The sequence below is a fragment of the Vicugna pacos genome, chromosome 2, assembly GCF_048564905.1.
Source record: "Vicugna pacos chromosome 2, VicPac4, whole genome shotgun sequence".
Taxonomy (NCBI): Eukaryota; Metazoa; Chordata; class Mammalia; order Artiodactyla; family Camelidae; genus Vicugna; species Vicugna pacos.
In genome coordinates this window covers 105,866,812-105,881,434 of record NC_132988.1, presented here as the reverse complement: position 1 = coordinate 105,881,434, position 14,623 = coordinate 105,866,812, and the positions used below count along the sequence as shown (strand labels likewise).

The 14,623-nt window shown below is 41.9% G+C and overlaps 1 protein-coding gene across 7 annotated transcripts in view; it reads left to right on the top strand.

The window, feature by feature from the left end:
- The window catches only part of LOC102526703 (cytosolic beta-glucosidase), a 161,123-nt gene that overhangs the window by 87,242 nt on the left and 59,258 nt on the right, over window positions 1–14,623 (top strand). The gene's annotated exons all lie outside the window — the stretch shown is intronic.

The window sequence follows — 14,623 nt, the reverse complement described above, 5'->3', positions numbered from 1 at the left end:
GCGGTGTCAGATGTCAACTTGGGTAATCCTATGCTGTTCCCCTTGAGTCTGAAAAGTCTGGAAATATAATGCCCTGGCTGCATATTTGTGAATCATTGTTGAGAGCCTGGAGATAAAAACAGTTTAGAGATGCTGTTGGTTGCAGTAGGTAAATGTTTTTCCCTGCTGTCCTTCCTCCTTCCCTCTTTCCCTCCCTTTCTCTTGCCTCTTCTCTCCCTCTTTGCCACCTCTCTCCTTTATTCCCTCCTCCCTCCCATCCTCCCTCCATCTCTTCTTCTCTTTTGTACCCTCAATGCACTTGTGAAATAACAACCCCAGTTGAAGAAGCCCGTCTTCTTGCATATTACCCATGGCATCATCAGACCTCTGGAAAGCAACAGTTACTTTTTCATGTCTCCAGGTCTACCCTGTCATTCCATAGTCAAAATAGTTCTTTGGTCTACCATTATTTGTGCTATGTTCTTCATTTTGAAGTCCGTATGATATAGTTCTTCTCTGATACAAATCCAAAGGTTCCACGTGTTCCAGGGGAATAGCAAGCAAGTTTCGGCCACCCCGTCACTCTGACTAATGATTAGACTAAGCCATCTTACACAAAAACCACTCCTAAAATCCTAAAATGTTCCACTATATACTGTTTTGGGGGTAGAGAAATAAAAGACTTCTGAATTATATGTAGATTTTTAGTTTGGGAAGAACCCTAGAGAGATTCTAATGTCATAAAGACCTATAAAGATCACCCATTCCAAAGCCATCATTGGATTGTATACACAATGTCAGACATACGTCTTATTTGTGCAGAAGCTAATTACAGGCAGAGATAGAAATAGGACTCTGGGCCTCAAACCATATCACATTGCCTGTGGCCTGGGGAAAGGCCTTGAAAACTGACACATGGACAAAGTTCCAACCCTGATATGGCTCATACCTTCTCTTTCTTGACTAATGAGTGAACTCATAGTTATCTTTCAAGTTTTGATTCAAACGCCTGTTCTTCTGGAAAGCTGTCTATGAACTTCCCTGGAGAGCTAAGTCAGCCCCTCTGTGTCCCCACAGGGTCTTTCTGTATTCCCCACCTAGTTCTTTGCAGCTCTGTCTTCCCAATGAGACCATCAGCTCCTGTGGGCAGACACTATATGCTACCTAATCTCTGAATCACCCCACCTGGCCTGGAGTCTGGCACATAATAGCTGCTCATTAGATGTTTGTTGAGTGAATAATGGACAAACTGTGCTTCTCAAATGTGGGGATCAGAGGTGGGGTCACAGGGCTCACCTGTGAGGGGAAACTATTCATATCCCCCTCTGCCTTGGCCCCTGTTGATGCTCCTGTCAAGTTCTCTGCTGTCTTTGAGGAGCTGCATGACTGAACTGCTGCCTTTCTTTTCAGGCTGACTGGAGGGTTCCATAGGCAATAACGTTGGCAACTCCAAAATTTAGGAAGAGAGATATTTCATGGCCCTCACTTTGAGGTCTACAAGAAGTTTTATCTTCTGAATCCGTATTGATTGCAGCTTACCAAAGTACTGCAAATCTATATGATTAAAAAGAACGAGACCACTCATTGATGGGCAGTGCATGGCTGAGGGTAAGAGCAGACAGATTCTTCAGGTGCCTGGACTTTCTAATTGTGCTGGCTGGGGAAGCTTATTAAAGCCTTGCAGGTGCAATGTTTCATCACAGAGTAGTGAACCTTTGAAAGATATGCATAATAAACAGAGTTTGAAATGTGTTTTTATTCCAGGCCATATGGTCCTGTCTGGAGCTTTCCTGGATCTTTGGGTCAGTTCATTGTTGAAAGATGGGCTTGCAAGCACTCACCTCTCGGAGCAGCTGTCAGAGCCCTATCAGAATGAATCTGCTTTTGCGTGATTCTTTATTTTATGTGGCTCTGAAATGAGCCCAGCTTCGCTCGGTAGCAGAAATGTGCTGAGTAAAGTCTCTCCCCTGAACAGCTTGTGGTCACATCACCAAGCAGTGTCCTTCCTTGTCCTTAAAAAGCAGACCAGTGAGACTTGTCCGATAGGCCGGGACAGGCAGCCTGGGTGAGGTGTGCTCACCTGGGCTTGAACTTGGTGCCAGCAATATGAAAACGTACACGGTAGCATTTTGTAGACGTGTCACCGTTCTTTCTTCCCAACTCTCCGCTGCTCACTTTCCTACATCTCTTGACTCGAGGCAATTATAGCAGCCACTGTGCACAAGCATTTGAAGTTATTTTTGTGATGTTATTGTGGTGAGGAGTATGCTAACACTGGCTTTCTTTCCTTTGTTATTAACAGAAGGAGGCATTGACTTCTCTGAGAATGGCCTTTTGAGGGGTATTTAATATAATTTAGTCAATATTTATTGCATAGGTGTAGGAATATCAGTAACTGACAAGAGACATGGTCCTAAAGTCAAGTGTTCACAGAAAAATATCCCAGCATCTGAAATGCACCGTGAGTTATCAGATTGGAAGGAGATATTTCTTTCTCTTTATTTGCATAAGGTGAATTTGAAGTTGAATTTTGTCACCTTGGTCAAGAAAATAATCTTGCATTCTTGAGAATGATCTTTTCTCTCCTCTTGCTAACATTATGTTCAGGATCCTCTATGTGTGGTCATTCACTCACTGAAGCAATGTCCGCTAGACAACTAACCTGCACCAGCCACTGTGCTGAGCGTTGGGAATATAAGATCTGAGTGCTTTGTGTCCTCATGGAGCTTTGAGTCTGGAGTAGAAGACAGACACTGAACAAATAGTTAATTTCATGCCTTATTCATGTTCCAAAAGGGAAGTTAATGGTGTTGAGTGAACTCAAGTAACAGAGAAGTGACATATGGGGTCTTTGTTCTTCTCCAGTTCTGTATTAGATTTCCCCTCCAACCCCTCCCAAATGAGAATCACTCTGCTAAAAAGTTACTTGTATATAGTAGATGCCATTTTGTACAAAGTATTTTGTGGCTTTAAGGGAGGAATGAAAGAAATAAACGAAGAAGGAAGTATTAATATTAAGCCATTTATTCGGGGGATGGTTTGACGAATTACAATTCCAAAGCCTTACATCAGTTTTAGATCAAAACAACACATTTTTCTTCTGCCCTCACATGCAGTTACGCACTTTTTTATTTACCCATCGTGCCTATTTTTCCACCTCTAGAGCCACAGAACCTAGAACTTAGCCTTTCGCCTGTGTATAGAAATACAGGACTTTGATATTTCTATCTAGGGTACCAGCTACTTTCTTTCAGGGCAATTCTTAGATGGCTGTAGTTATTAGAGATGGGCTATTACTATATACAAGTAGATCAACATTCTCATAGCCTCCCAAAATAATGGCTATTCCAAAGTGTGTACCTCAGGCCCAGGGATAAGGACTTATGATGGGAGATGTTTTCTTCTGAAGATCTACTATGGTACCCTAGGGACTTCTGGGACCCAGGAGCCACCAGTCAAGCTTAGTACTGTGCCCAGGAGAGTGGAGTGACATTGACCAAGAGCACCGAGAGCATCCAGAGATTGTTCTCAAGAAGCAGAAAATACGCAAAAAGACTACTCCAGAAATGCAGCCAAAGGCCAAATGAAATGTTGGGAATCAGAGATGAAGTGTGGTAGCAGCAGATGAGGCAGCGGAGAAGCTTTTGGGGAATGTCAGAGAATGGGAAGCCAGTGGAAAGGGATGGCGAATCTTAGGTCTGAATGGGTGAAGAGTTGGGACTGGAAGCAGAGGCTGATTTCCCCTGGGATAGAAGCAGCTAGCTGTGCAGGAACAGGGATTCAGGTGCTGGGCAGGGGCTTGGCATTAATGGTTGTTGAAGTCTTGGTTGTTCAGTCTGGAGAGGATATGATTCTACTACCCAGATGGGAATAGTGAGACCAGAGCCCTACTAGGGTCAGAGTAAGATGATTCCCTCCCTCCCTCCCTCCCGTCCTCCCTTCCTCCCTTCCTCCCTTCCTTCTTTCCTTCCTTCCTTCTTTCCTGCCTTCCTTCCTTCCTCTCTCCCTCTCTCCCTCTCTTCCTTCCCCTTCTCTCTCTTATTCCCATGTCTCTTTCCCTTCCCCTCTCCTTCATTCCTTCAAGAAGTGCTTATTTAACCTCAACTGTGTGTTAAGTGCTAGTCTCAGGGCTGTGCCTACTGAAAATAATACAGACAAAGCCCCTTTTATCTCATGGGATTTTTAATCTTCTAGGAAAGATCAGTCATAGAAAATAAGTAAATACATGAACAAGATCTTTTCACTTAATAATAAGGGACACGAAGAAAATAGTGCAGGATATATGAGAGGGAATGGGGTAGTTGGGAGTATAGACAATGGCATCAAAAAAGGCCTCTTATGGAGGCGAATTTGAATTAAGACCTGAATGTCAACAAAGAGCCTTCAGGTAAGGACTTGGAGGAGTGATCCAGACAGAAGGAAAGTCAGTGTAAAGGCCATACGATAACGAAGAACTCAGCACATTTTAGGAAGAGAAAGGAGCCCAGTTTGCCTGGAGAATGGCCAGTGGAGGGCAGGAGGGAGAAGACGTAGCTGGGCAGACGCCTGATCACGTAGGACCTTAAAGGTCAGCTAAAGATTTAAAATTTTGCACTAAGTGAAATAGGAAACCATTAAGTGGGGGAATTAAACAAGGAAAGGACATGAGGTAAATTGGTTTTTCAAAGATTTATGGTTTCTGGCTCCATTGTGTGCAAGAGTTGTGGCAGGGAGGCTGGCACGGAGGCTACTGCAGTAGTTTAGAGGGAAAGAGAGGTGAATGGAGGCAGAGCCTGGGACAGGTTGGCAGTGGGAGAGAATATGGAAAATGGAGAATCAGGCACAGTTTTTGGGCATTTGGTGGGAAGAATTGAGTAGATGGTGCCATTTGTTGGGATTTGAAAAGCTAGAGTGGATGCAGATTTGAGGAGTTGGTTAAGAGTCAAGAGTTGGATTGTATACCCATTAAATTGTATTTACTTATTTTAAACATTTAAAATAAAACTGAGAATTTTAAAATAAATTTTTAAAATTTCAAAATTAAAATATATTAAGAAATATTGAAATAAAATTTACCATTTTAACCATTTTCAAGCTTAGAGCTCAGTGGCATGAAGGACCTTCACCTTGTTGTGCAACAGTCCCCTCCATCCATCTCCAGAACTTTTTTGTTTTCCCAAACTGCAACTTTGTACCCATTAAACAGTAACTCCCCATTGCTCCTCCCTTCCTTCCCTGGTAGCTACTTTCCTACCTTCTGTCTCTGTGGGTTTGACATTCTAGATACTTCATGTAAGTGGAATCATATAATATATGTCTTCTATGTTTGGCTTGTTTTACTTAGCATGTCTTTAACATTCATCCATGCTGTGGAATATATCAAAATTTTATTTTTTAAATGTTGAATAATATTCCATTGTAGGTATGTACTACATTTTGTTCATCCATTCATCCGAGGATGGACATTCATGCTCTTTCCATATTTTGACCATTATCAATAATGCTGCTCTGAATATTAGTGTACAAATAAACATGTAAAATTTTAAATGTCATTTAGGCCACAAGAAGAGAAGTAAAAGAATCAATTATGTATGGATTTTATAGGTAAGGGAGATGCCAGAGCTGGAGATACATGTTTTGCAGTCATCACATAGTATTTGACCAGAGGACCCATGAACCAAATTGGGTTGTGGCCCCAATTCTGTTTAGAAGTCTAGTGAGCTAAGCTGAACAACATGACATAGCTTTTTGCCAAGGTAGAGGCAGGTTAGAATTAGTTTAAAAGCCCAATGTTAAAAATAGGCTGAAAAGGCCACAACTTCCCCTAAATTCATCTTAGGATAACTGAACTTATCCTTCTAACAGGATAACACACACACACACACTATACCACACTCTAGGAAATGGAACCAGAGCAACAGATTAGAGGAGAGGGTTCATTTACCCTGCTCCCCTCACCCCACCAAGCCTGCCTCTCTTCTGGGCCTGAGCAAGTCAAGAAGCTCAAACAGGGGAAAAAGAGACTTTGAGCAAAGTCTGCACATTGGCAAAATGTGCTCCAAGGGGAAAGCATCTGTGCCATCTTACCGCTCCGACTTTTGAGAGCGCATGAAAGAGAGACCCCTACCTGTGCAGTTTATAGCTTCATAACCTGATCCCCTTTAAAACTACCACCCTAGAAAAACTTAGGTCAATTACTGAGTGCTCCTCTTTCTCATCGCTGCAAGATTTTTGGTTTTTATCTTGAATTTTCCCAGGAGAGATACAAGAAGATTATGAAAAGTGTGGAGAAGACTTGAGAATTTCTCCTCCACTATAAGCAGTAGAGTTTTGCTTGTAAGCAATCGATGAAAACAGGTGCCACTCCCACTGACTTGTGATCTGACCATGTGATTCCCATGATGGCTTTGACTCTTGCATGTCACCCACAGTCCTAGATTTGCAATTTTTCTAGACTTGCAATCTTTCCATGGTGTTCTGATAGAAGGATTATGAGCTCTCGAGTCAGACAACCTTAGCATTTGTTTCCAAACTTTCCCCTTTTAGTTGTGTGACTTTGGTCACATTACATCCACAGGAAGTGTCATCTATGGTTGTATCAGATCAAGAATATGGGGCATTTCTGGTCCTCCTTGTCATCTCTCCTTCCAGCTTATCTTTAAATGTTGTAATAACATAAAGCTTGTAACAAGTCTTGTTTTCTTATTCTCTAAATTCTATTCGACAACCATGATTTCAGTTACTACTTCTGTGTGATAACTCCAAAATTTACATTTCCATCTGAGACCCTTCTTTAAGCTCTTTATTTGTCTATCCAGTGACCTTTTCAACTTTTCATTTGGAGATCAAAAAAGGTACTGAATGTCATCCAAAGCTTGATTAATTATTTTCCATCCCTTTTCTCCAAAACTTGTGTATACCCAGTATTTCCTAACTTAGAGACTGACAACATTGTCCACCATATCGTGCTAACCTTGCTGCCTTATCTCTTTCACCCCTGATCTCCAGTAAATTTTTCAATCCTGCTGATTTTATCTGAGTATCTCTTGAATCCACCTGATTCTCTGTCTTCACTTATGCCAGCCCAGACCAAGTTCTCTTCACCTCTCTCATGATTTACTGCAATTGCTCTTAAATGCTCTCTTGGATTCCATTCTTGTTACATGCAAATCTATTCTCCACGGAGGTCATAGTAATCTTCTAAAAATGCAAATTAGCTAAACTTACTCCCTTGCTTAACTCCTTCAATGGCTTTTCATTGCTGTTGAGATAAAGATCAAAACCCTTAAAGTCTTTATAAGGACCTGCATGCCTCAGTCTCTGCCTTCTGGCTGTCTCTGCTTCTCTCCCTCTATTTTTTTTCCTACAGGTTTTTGAGACATAATGACATATAACATGGTGTAAGTTTAATGTGTTGATTTGATGCACTTAAATATTGTGAAATAATTCTCACTGTAGCATTAGCTAAATCCACCATCACCTCACATAATTATCACTTCTTTTTTTGCAAGAACATTTAAGATCTACCTTCTTAGCAACTTCCAATCTCATAATACACTACTGTTGACTACAGTCACTACCCTGTACACTGGATTCCCCCAAACGTATTCATCTTATAACTGAAAGTTTGTACCATTTGAGCAACGTCTCCCCATTTCCCTCACTCCCCAGCCCTTGGCAACCACCATCCTACTCTCAGTATCCACGAGTCCCTGATGATGCTTTGTGATCCATTGAGCTATATTCTTTAAGCTCCTTAAATGTGCTGTGATGTTTGATCTTTCACACACGTTCATTTTTATTAGATTGTTCTAGTTCCTCATCATTTAGTTTGGAGTGGAAGTCTATCAGGTTTTCTGGCTGCCTATAGCACTTGCTGAATACACTCACTCTGTTTTAGGGATATCCAGTCTTAAGAGTTTTATCTAGTCAAGGTAGAGAAGAACATTCTCCAGGATTCTTTGGAGCCAAGGCACACACATGTGATCTAGTCTCCACTAATTGGACTTATTCGTGTGAGAATTTAATCTGAAAGCCAGCAGCCTGAGGAAGGCGGAGCCTGTTGTGCTGGTGAGGACAGCAGCAGAGACATCCAGCTTTTGAGGATGACAGTTCTTATTATGAAGTCTACTTTCTGGTGCCGAAGTAGCTGAGATGCTGGTGGCTGCTGTGGTTGCAAGAAAGTAGAGTTTGGGGTAGCAAAGTCCAGCGTCAGCCAGTTCTGCGGTGTGCTTTTGGGCACTGTTTCTGAGAGCTTCATTTGAGCCTAGTTTTCCAGCTTAACTCCTTTTATGATTAATTGTCCAGGTCAGCTTCTGTCAGTTACAAGTAAGAAAGAACCCTGACTGGTAGCAGTTGATGACTCCAGCTAATCCTCGAGTTTTCAGCTCTAGTTCACTCCAGGAAACTCTTCCACTTTCCCTGTTCTCCCACCCTTGCCGACCAAGATAGAGCTTCCACTGCCACGTGTTCTCAAGACTCAGTACAGCGTCATGGCTTGGCATGCAGCCCCTGCTGCTGTCCTGCCTGAGTTCCAGTCTCAACTCCGCTACTGACTTGTATGAATTTTGCAGAGTTACTCGATCTCTCTGTACATCAATTCCCTTCTCTGTAAAATTGAGACAAGTTTTACTGTAAAGATTAAGCAAATTAACGGATACGCGAAACCCTTAAAATGGTACCCAAACGCTCAATAAACATCCGCTAATATGCTGTTCCTTCTCACAGTTCCCATGTCTTTCCTTTCATAATGGTTTTCACAGATTGTAATTAAAGGTTCACAGGGTGGTAATTTGATTAAGGTATGTCTTTCACATAGGCTGTTAAGATCTTTAAAATGAGAGGCTGCTTTTTTTTGTTCACCCTTCTATTCTCAATTCCTAGCATGATATATATTTATTTAATACACGGAGGATGGATGTAGGATCCCAGCGACCTTACGTGATGCTGTCTCCGCCTCCAGGCACGACGAGGCAGAGGAGCTTCGGCTGCATCCGTGTTCCTGGCAGCCTCACCCCAGGTCCTTGTCTTTAGTGATTTATTTTTTTGTGACCCACAACTGACCCTTTCCCACTGAGCACAAACCCTGCCCCAGATGCTGCACTTTCCTTCGACGCCCTGATTTTTCTGGTTCTCAGCAGTGAGGGTTTTGTGCTGATTCTCTACACTCTGAAAGCTGTTTGGAGCCAGATGGGAGGAAGAGAGAAAACGTTTCATTCATTGCCCTTCGAGACTCAGAGAAATAACAACAGTACCAACCAGTAGTGCATACTGAGTGTTTACTACAAGCTAGGCATTATTCATAGAGCTTTATATGTATTAACTTATTTAATACCTGCCACTTTCCTAGGGAGAAGATTCTATTACCCCCATTTTACAGAAGGGGAAAGTAAGTCCCAGAAGGAAAGAAAGAAAGGAAAGAAGGGAGAAAGAGAGGGAAAGGGGCAAGGAAGGAAGGAAGCTTTTCTGGTAGAAGAGAGCTTCATTTGCTGAGAACTTTGATTCTTATAAGAACTTCCCCGTTGCAGCAGGAGTAACCGTTAAAGTAATACTGATGGAGAGATTATAGAAGATAACGCTGAATGTGCACCTATCTTCCCATCTGCTTTATAATTAAATAAAATATGATTTTACATAATGCCTTTCAGCTGCTGCTATTTGCACCTCCCCCCATCCCCCACCCCCAAATCTAATGTATGTAATAGGAGCAATACAGGTAGTTAAGCAATCTTTACAGCTCATTTTGGATAGTTGGCATTTTCCTTTAAATATTTACAAATTAGCCTTTGGTTTTCAAAGTCTCGCTTTTCAGAGAGTCATAGTTTTTGCTCCTAGGAATTCCCACGTGCAGGCGGGGCCGCCTGCTTTGGAGTGATTTGGGCTTTCTCACAGATGCTGTCCAGCCACTGATATTTGCCTGGGGTTGTGGGGTGGGCGCGGGGGGAACTTACTGTGCATTTTCTTTGTTTAGCTCTTCCTCATGTTGTTTTATTTTATTTTATTTTATTTTCCAAAGAAAGGAGGACGCAGCCGGTGTGCCTGTTCTCTGCAGTAGCCGTCACTTAGCTGAAACTGTCCTCCAGTTGTTGCATCCTTGCATGCTTCCACCAAACTCAGAGAAACATGTTTTCAAACTTCCTCTGTGTGGGCAACTGCTGGAAAATCTGCTTCAAACCGTGTCCTGGGGAGGCTTTTTCTCTCTGGCTTTGCAGGTCTTGAGAGAGGTTCTCACCAACACTCAGCAAATCAGGTGGATGGTTTGGGATTCAGAATCCAGTAGCCCAGTTGGCATCCACCCTAGAGAGTCTGATGCATTGGTTTCCTGTGGCTGTGCTAACAAATTACCACCAACTTGGTGACTTAATCAACTGCAATTTATTCTTTTAAAGTCCTGGAGGCCAGAAGTCCAAAATTAACATTTATCTGTAGGATTGTTTCCTTCCAGACACTCCAAGGAATAGCCTCTCCACCAGCTTCTGGGGGTTGCCTTCGCACTTCTCAGCTTGTAGACATCACTCCCATCTCTACCTCATCTCCACTTTTCCTTCTTCCCTGTACGTCTTCTCCCCTTCTCTTCTCTTCTGAGGACACTTGTCATTGGGTTTAGGGCTCCCTGTTACGTTATGCAGGATGATCTCATCTTGAGATCTTTCACTTCATTATATTTGTAAAGGCCCTTTTTCCAAACAAGGTCACATTCACAGGATCTGGTTAGACAGATCTTTTGGGGGAGTCCACCCAGTCCACATGTTGCATTGAGAGGATTTCTCATGATTCACAGGGATAAGGTGAGGCTTTGACTAAGGAGGGGGGATGAAAAGGCATTGGAGCCTCCTGGGGACACGGCCTCTCCCCCTCAGTCTGTTGAGGGTCCTACACGTCTCAGAGCGGTGGGACCTGGCCTGCACGTAGCTGTGTCTCTGCGCAGAGCTCTCCAGCTGCCACTGTTGAGGAGAGGGGCTCAGGGAGAGTCTTCAACACTAATAACACTAATAAGCCTCTAGAAGGGTGCCTCTGGGTTGGAAGTTGTGTTCAAAGATTCATAGCTGACCGTCAGAGATTATCCTATGCCTGTGAGTCTCAGACTTGATCCAGTATAAAAATCACTGAGGGAGTTTATTAAAAACAGAAATTTTCAGTTCTTACCTGGTATTAGTTTGCTAAGGGCTGCTGTAACAAAATGCCCCAGATTGGGTGGCTTAAACAATAAAAGTTTATTTTCTCACAGTTCTGGAAGCTGGAAGTCGAACATCGAGATATCAGCAGGATTGATTTTTTCCTAAGGTCTCTTTGTGGCTTTCGGGGAAACCCTTTCTCACTGTGTCCTCACTGGTCTTTCCTCTGTGCACATGCATCCCTGGTGACTCTCTCTCTTCTCATAAGGACACCAGCCTGGGTCTTGAATTGAGGTGATCCCAGACTAGTAGTTCCAAGTAGAAGGAAGATGCACATTCAGATTCTTTCTAAAGGGAGATACCTGTATTCTAAACCTCCAATTATTATTACAGATATTTTTAACAGTAATCATCAGCACACAAATATAGCCAGACGGACATGGAAAAATGATGACCCCAAAAATCACCAGAATCAACAGACAACAGAAACAAACCCAGGACAATCTCAATTAGAACGCTCATTAGAGATAATCATGTTCATTATGTTTAAATCATAGAGACAAACTTGAAATACCTTTCAGAAAAGGAACAAACCTCTGCAGGTTTGAGTGTGAATCCCAGGTCCAGCAGTCACTAGCTAAAGAGGACTCTCGTTTCTCCAGGGTACAGTGGAGACACTAGCATCTACTCCTAGGGTTGTTGTAAAGACGAAGCAGGATAGCGTGGACTCCAGTACAGTGCTGAAGTGTAACTGTGGGTATCCGAGGTTTCAGTGAGCTCTGAGAGTCCTAGCAAATCTGGTGAAGGACTGTTTCCTCAGCCTTTTCAGTCTAACTAACACCAGACAGTGAGTGTATGTGTGCGTGCATCTGTGTGTGTGTGTTTGTGTTTGTGTGTGTGTGTATGTGTGCGCGCGCATATGCAGTATGACACTGGATGGAATTCTTAAATGAACAGTTTGTCTAAGGCTATAACATATAGCACGTCTTAGATATTTTTCTTCTTGCATCTTTATATTCAACCTGCTGACTATGAGACCCTTCCTACTGACCTTTTGATCCAAAACCAAACTCTCACTCCTCGATGGGTGTCATATTCCCCCCCATGTACTTTGTATCCATCCACAGTTCCTGTCAGTCTGTGTTTACTTTGCCTGCAACTGTGCTTAAAGAAAGAGAGTGAATTCACCGAAGTGTTTTTTCCCTACTAAGATTTGGGACCTCATAAGTCGTGGTGAAAGAAATGTGATGATGGTCTCTTTCTGTTCTCGAGGAGATTGAAACAGGAGAGGCATGCAGGTTCCAGTACGGTTTTGTAATTTTTCCCAGTGGCGGCACAATGAGAGGGATTCCAGCAGGCTAGCTCCTCAGCCCTAACTAGGTAATTCTCTACTTGAATGTTCCTGCAATGAAAACGCAGAGACATCCACCAGTGTCACTCGGGCCATTTAGTACCTGCTGCAGAACTCCTGGCAGTTAACAATGAAATTGTCAAGATTTCCTTTTTTGTTCCCTTCCAAGCAGGCAGGGCGTCGTTTTCATCCCCTGGTTTAGCACATGAATCAGTCCTTCCGTACGTGGTCGGTGGCACTGTGCATGTTGTCAGAAGCTGTCTGGCTTCATACCTGGCAAACTCACTTGTTGGGCAGTAGTTCTGCAAATGAGAAAGAAAATATGCAGAATCTCACATGTTCCCAGATTGAATTACAAGACAGTCAAAAAAGATTGTTATTTTTCTGGCCTGGTATTTGGTTTTGGTTATTTTCATTCTTAGACATATGCTATCCAGAAATTAAAATTTAAAAGATCATTTAAAATATTGGTATTTTGCAGATTGAGGTTGACAGTGAGGAGGGGAGATACACGTGGCCAGGTGGACAGGTAGAAGAAGGAATACCTAGTAAATGTTTTAATTCCTGCAAAGCTTGATGTGCTCAAATAGTATATATTTCATTTTCTGAAAGTACTTTATTTAAAACGAGCCAATCCAGCTTGGCTCAGTTCCTGCCTTGAGGCCACTCATAAGGCTTTTTTCCAAGTAAAACACTTTGTGTGCTCTGTGCACAAAGGTAGAGGGGTTATGCATCAATTAACCTGTCAGAAAACTTTCATCTATGGAATATCCATAGGCAAAAAAATTCCAAGAAGATTTGGAGATCAACACATGTATAGTGGTATATGGGTATAGCTCTTTTGAAATATCTGAGAAATACAGACTTATAACAGAAAAAATTAAAAGGTGGGTCTTGCTGTGCTGCAGCTAGAGGAGTCATTTGGGTTGAGGAGCAATCCCTAGTAAAACGAAAATTCGAATTATTATATAAAAGCTCATTTTCCCCAAGCTTATTTAGGAATATATCTATCTCATAAGGAAAACTTGCCTTTTAACTTAATTTATGCACCATGAAACAGGTATCAGTGCATCCCATAGATTAAGTTTACTTGTTATAGTGTTATAATTTTATTTTTATTTTTTGATTTATAGTGCTGTTAGTCTCTGATGTATAGCACAGTGGTTCAGTTATATACACACACACACATATACATATATATACATATATATATATATACACACACATATTCTTTTTCATTACAGATTACTACAAAACATTGAATATCATTCCCTGTGCTATATAGGAGGACCTTGTTATTTATCTCTTCTGTACATAGCAGTTTGTATCAGCCAATCTGTATACTTGGTATGGTTTTAAAAAAGAAAATGTTCAAGGCAAAGACTCACACAACCTCAGAGTTTGGCCAGACTTAAAATACTAACAAAAAATGTGCTCAATTCCCTGACTAAAGTGATAGAAATCAGTGCGAAACTACTTGGAGAATTCTCCACACTTTGTGCATCTGCGCTTGTGGAGGGGAGGGGGTCTATTGCTTTGGCTCTTAGAGGGCTTAAGCACCACTCTGAGTTTACATGTGGGGCAGAGGAGATGCTGTAGCATTTCAGTGCCTACCCAGTGTGGGACTAAAGACACAGCCAGACCTCTGTGCTGACGCTTTTCATTCTGGAAGTTCTATTTCCAGAATTAAGAGAGATACCTTGACTAGGTCATGGGGACACAAGGTAAGTGCTGGGGCTTCCTCAGCTGTGTTATTATCACTTTTTCTAATTTAAAAATGGGGCTTTCTGGATTGTCTGGAAGTTGTGTTTAGAATCTGGGTAGTGTTTTTACTCAGTACAATTTTATGGTACAGGGAGAATTCTGTGTGTGTGTGTGTGTGTGTGTTTGTGTTTCTTTGTGTCTGAAAAAGTAGTAGGTATTGAAAAGATACGTGTATTGAGTAAATGAATGAATTAATAAAATGAATGTCAAAATGAATGACTAACCAAATATTTAGAATTATGTAATTTAACTTCTTGCGTGAAGCCCCTGCTTGGTTGAAACAGAAGCTTGGAAAAAAGGGATTGAGACAAGGTGTTTTTCTGTTCCCACTGTGATCCTCTGAAGGAGAAAGATACCCACCCACACTAGTCATGGATGGTTTTGTCTGTATTCTCATAAAACCTTCTGGGAAATGGTAATTTTTTGGGTTTTTTTG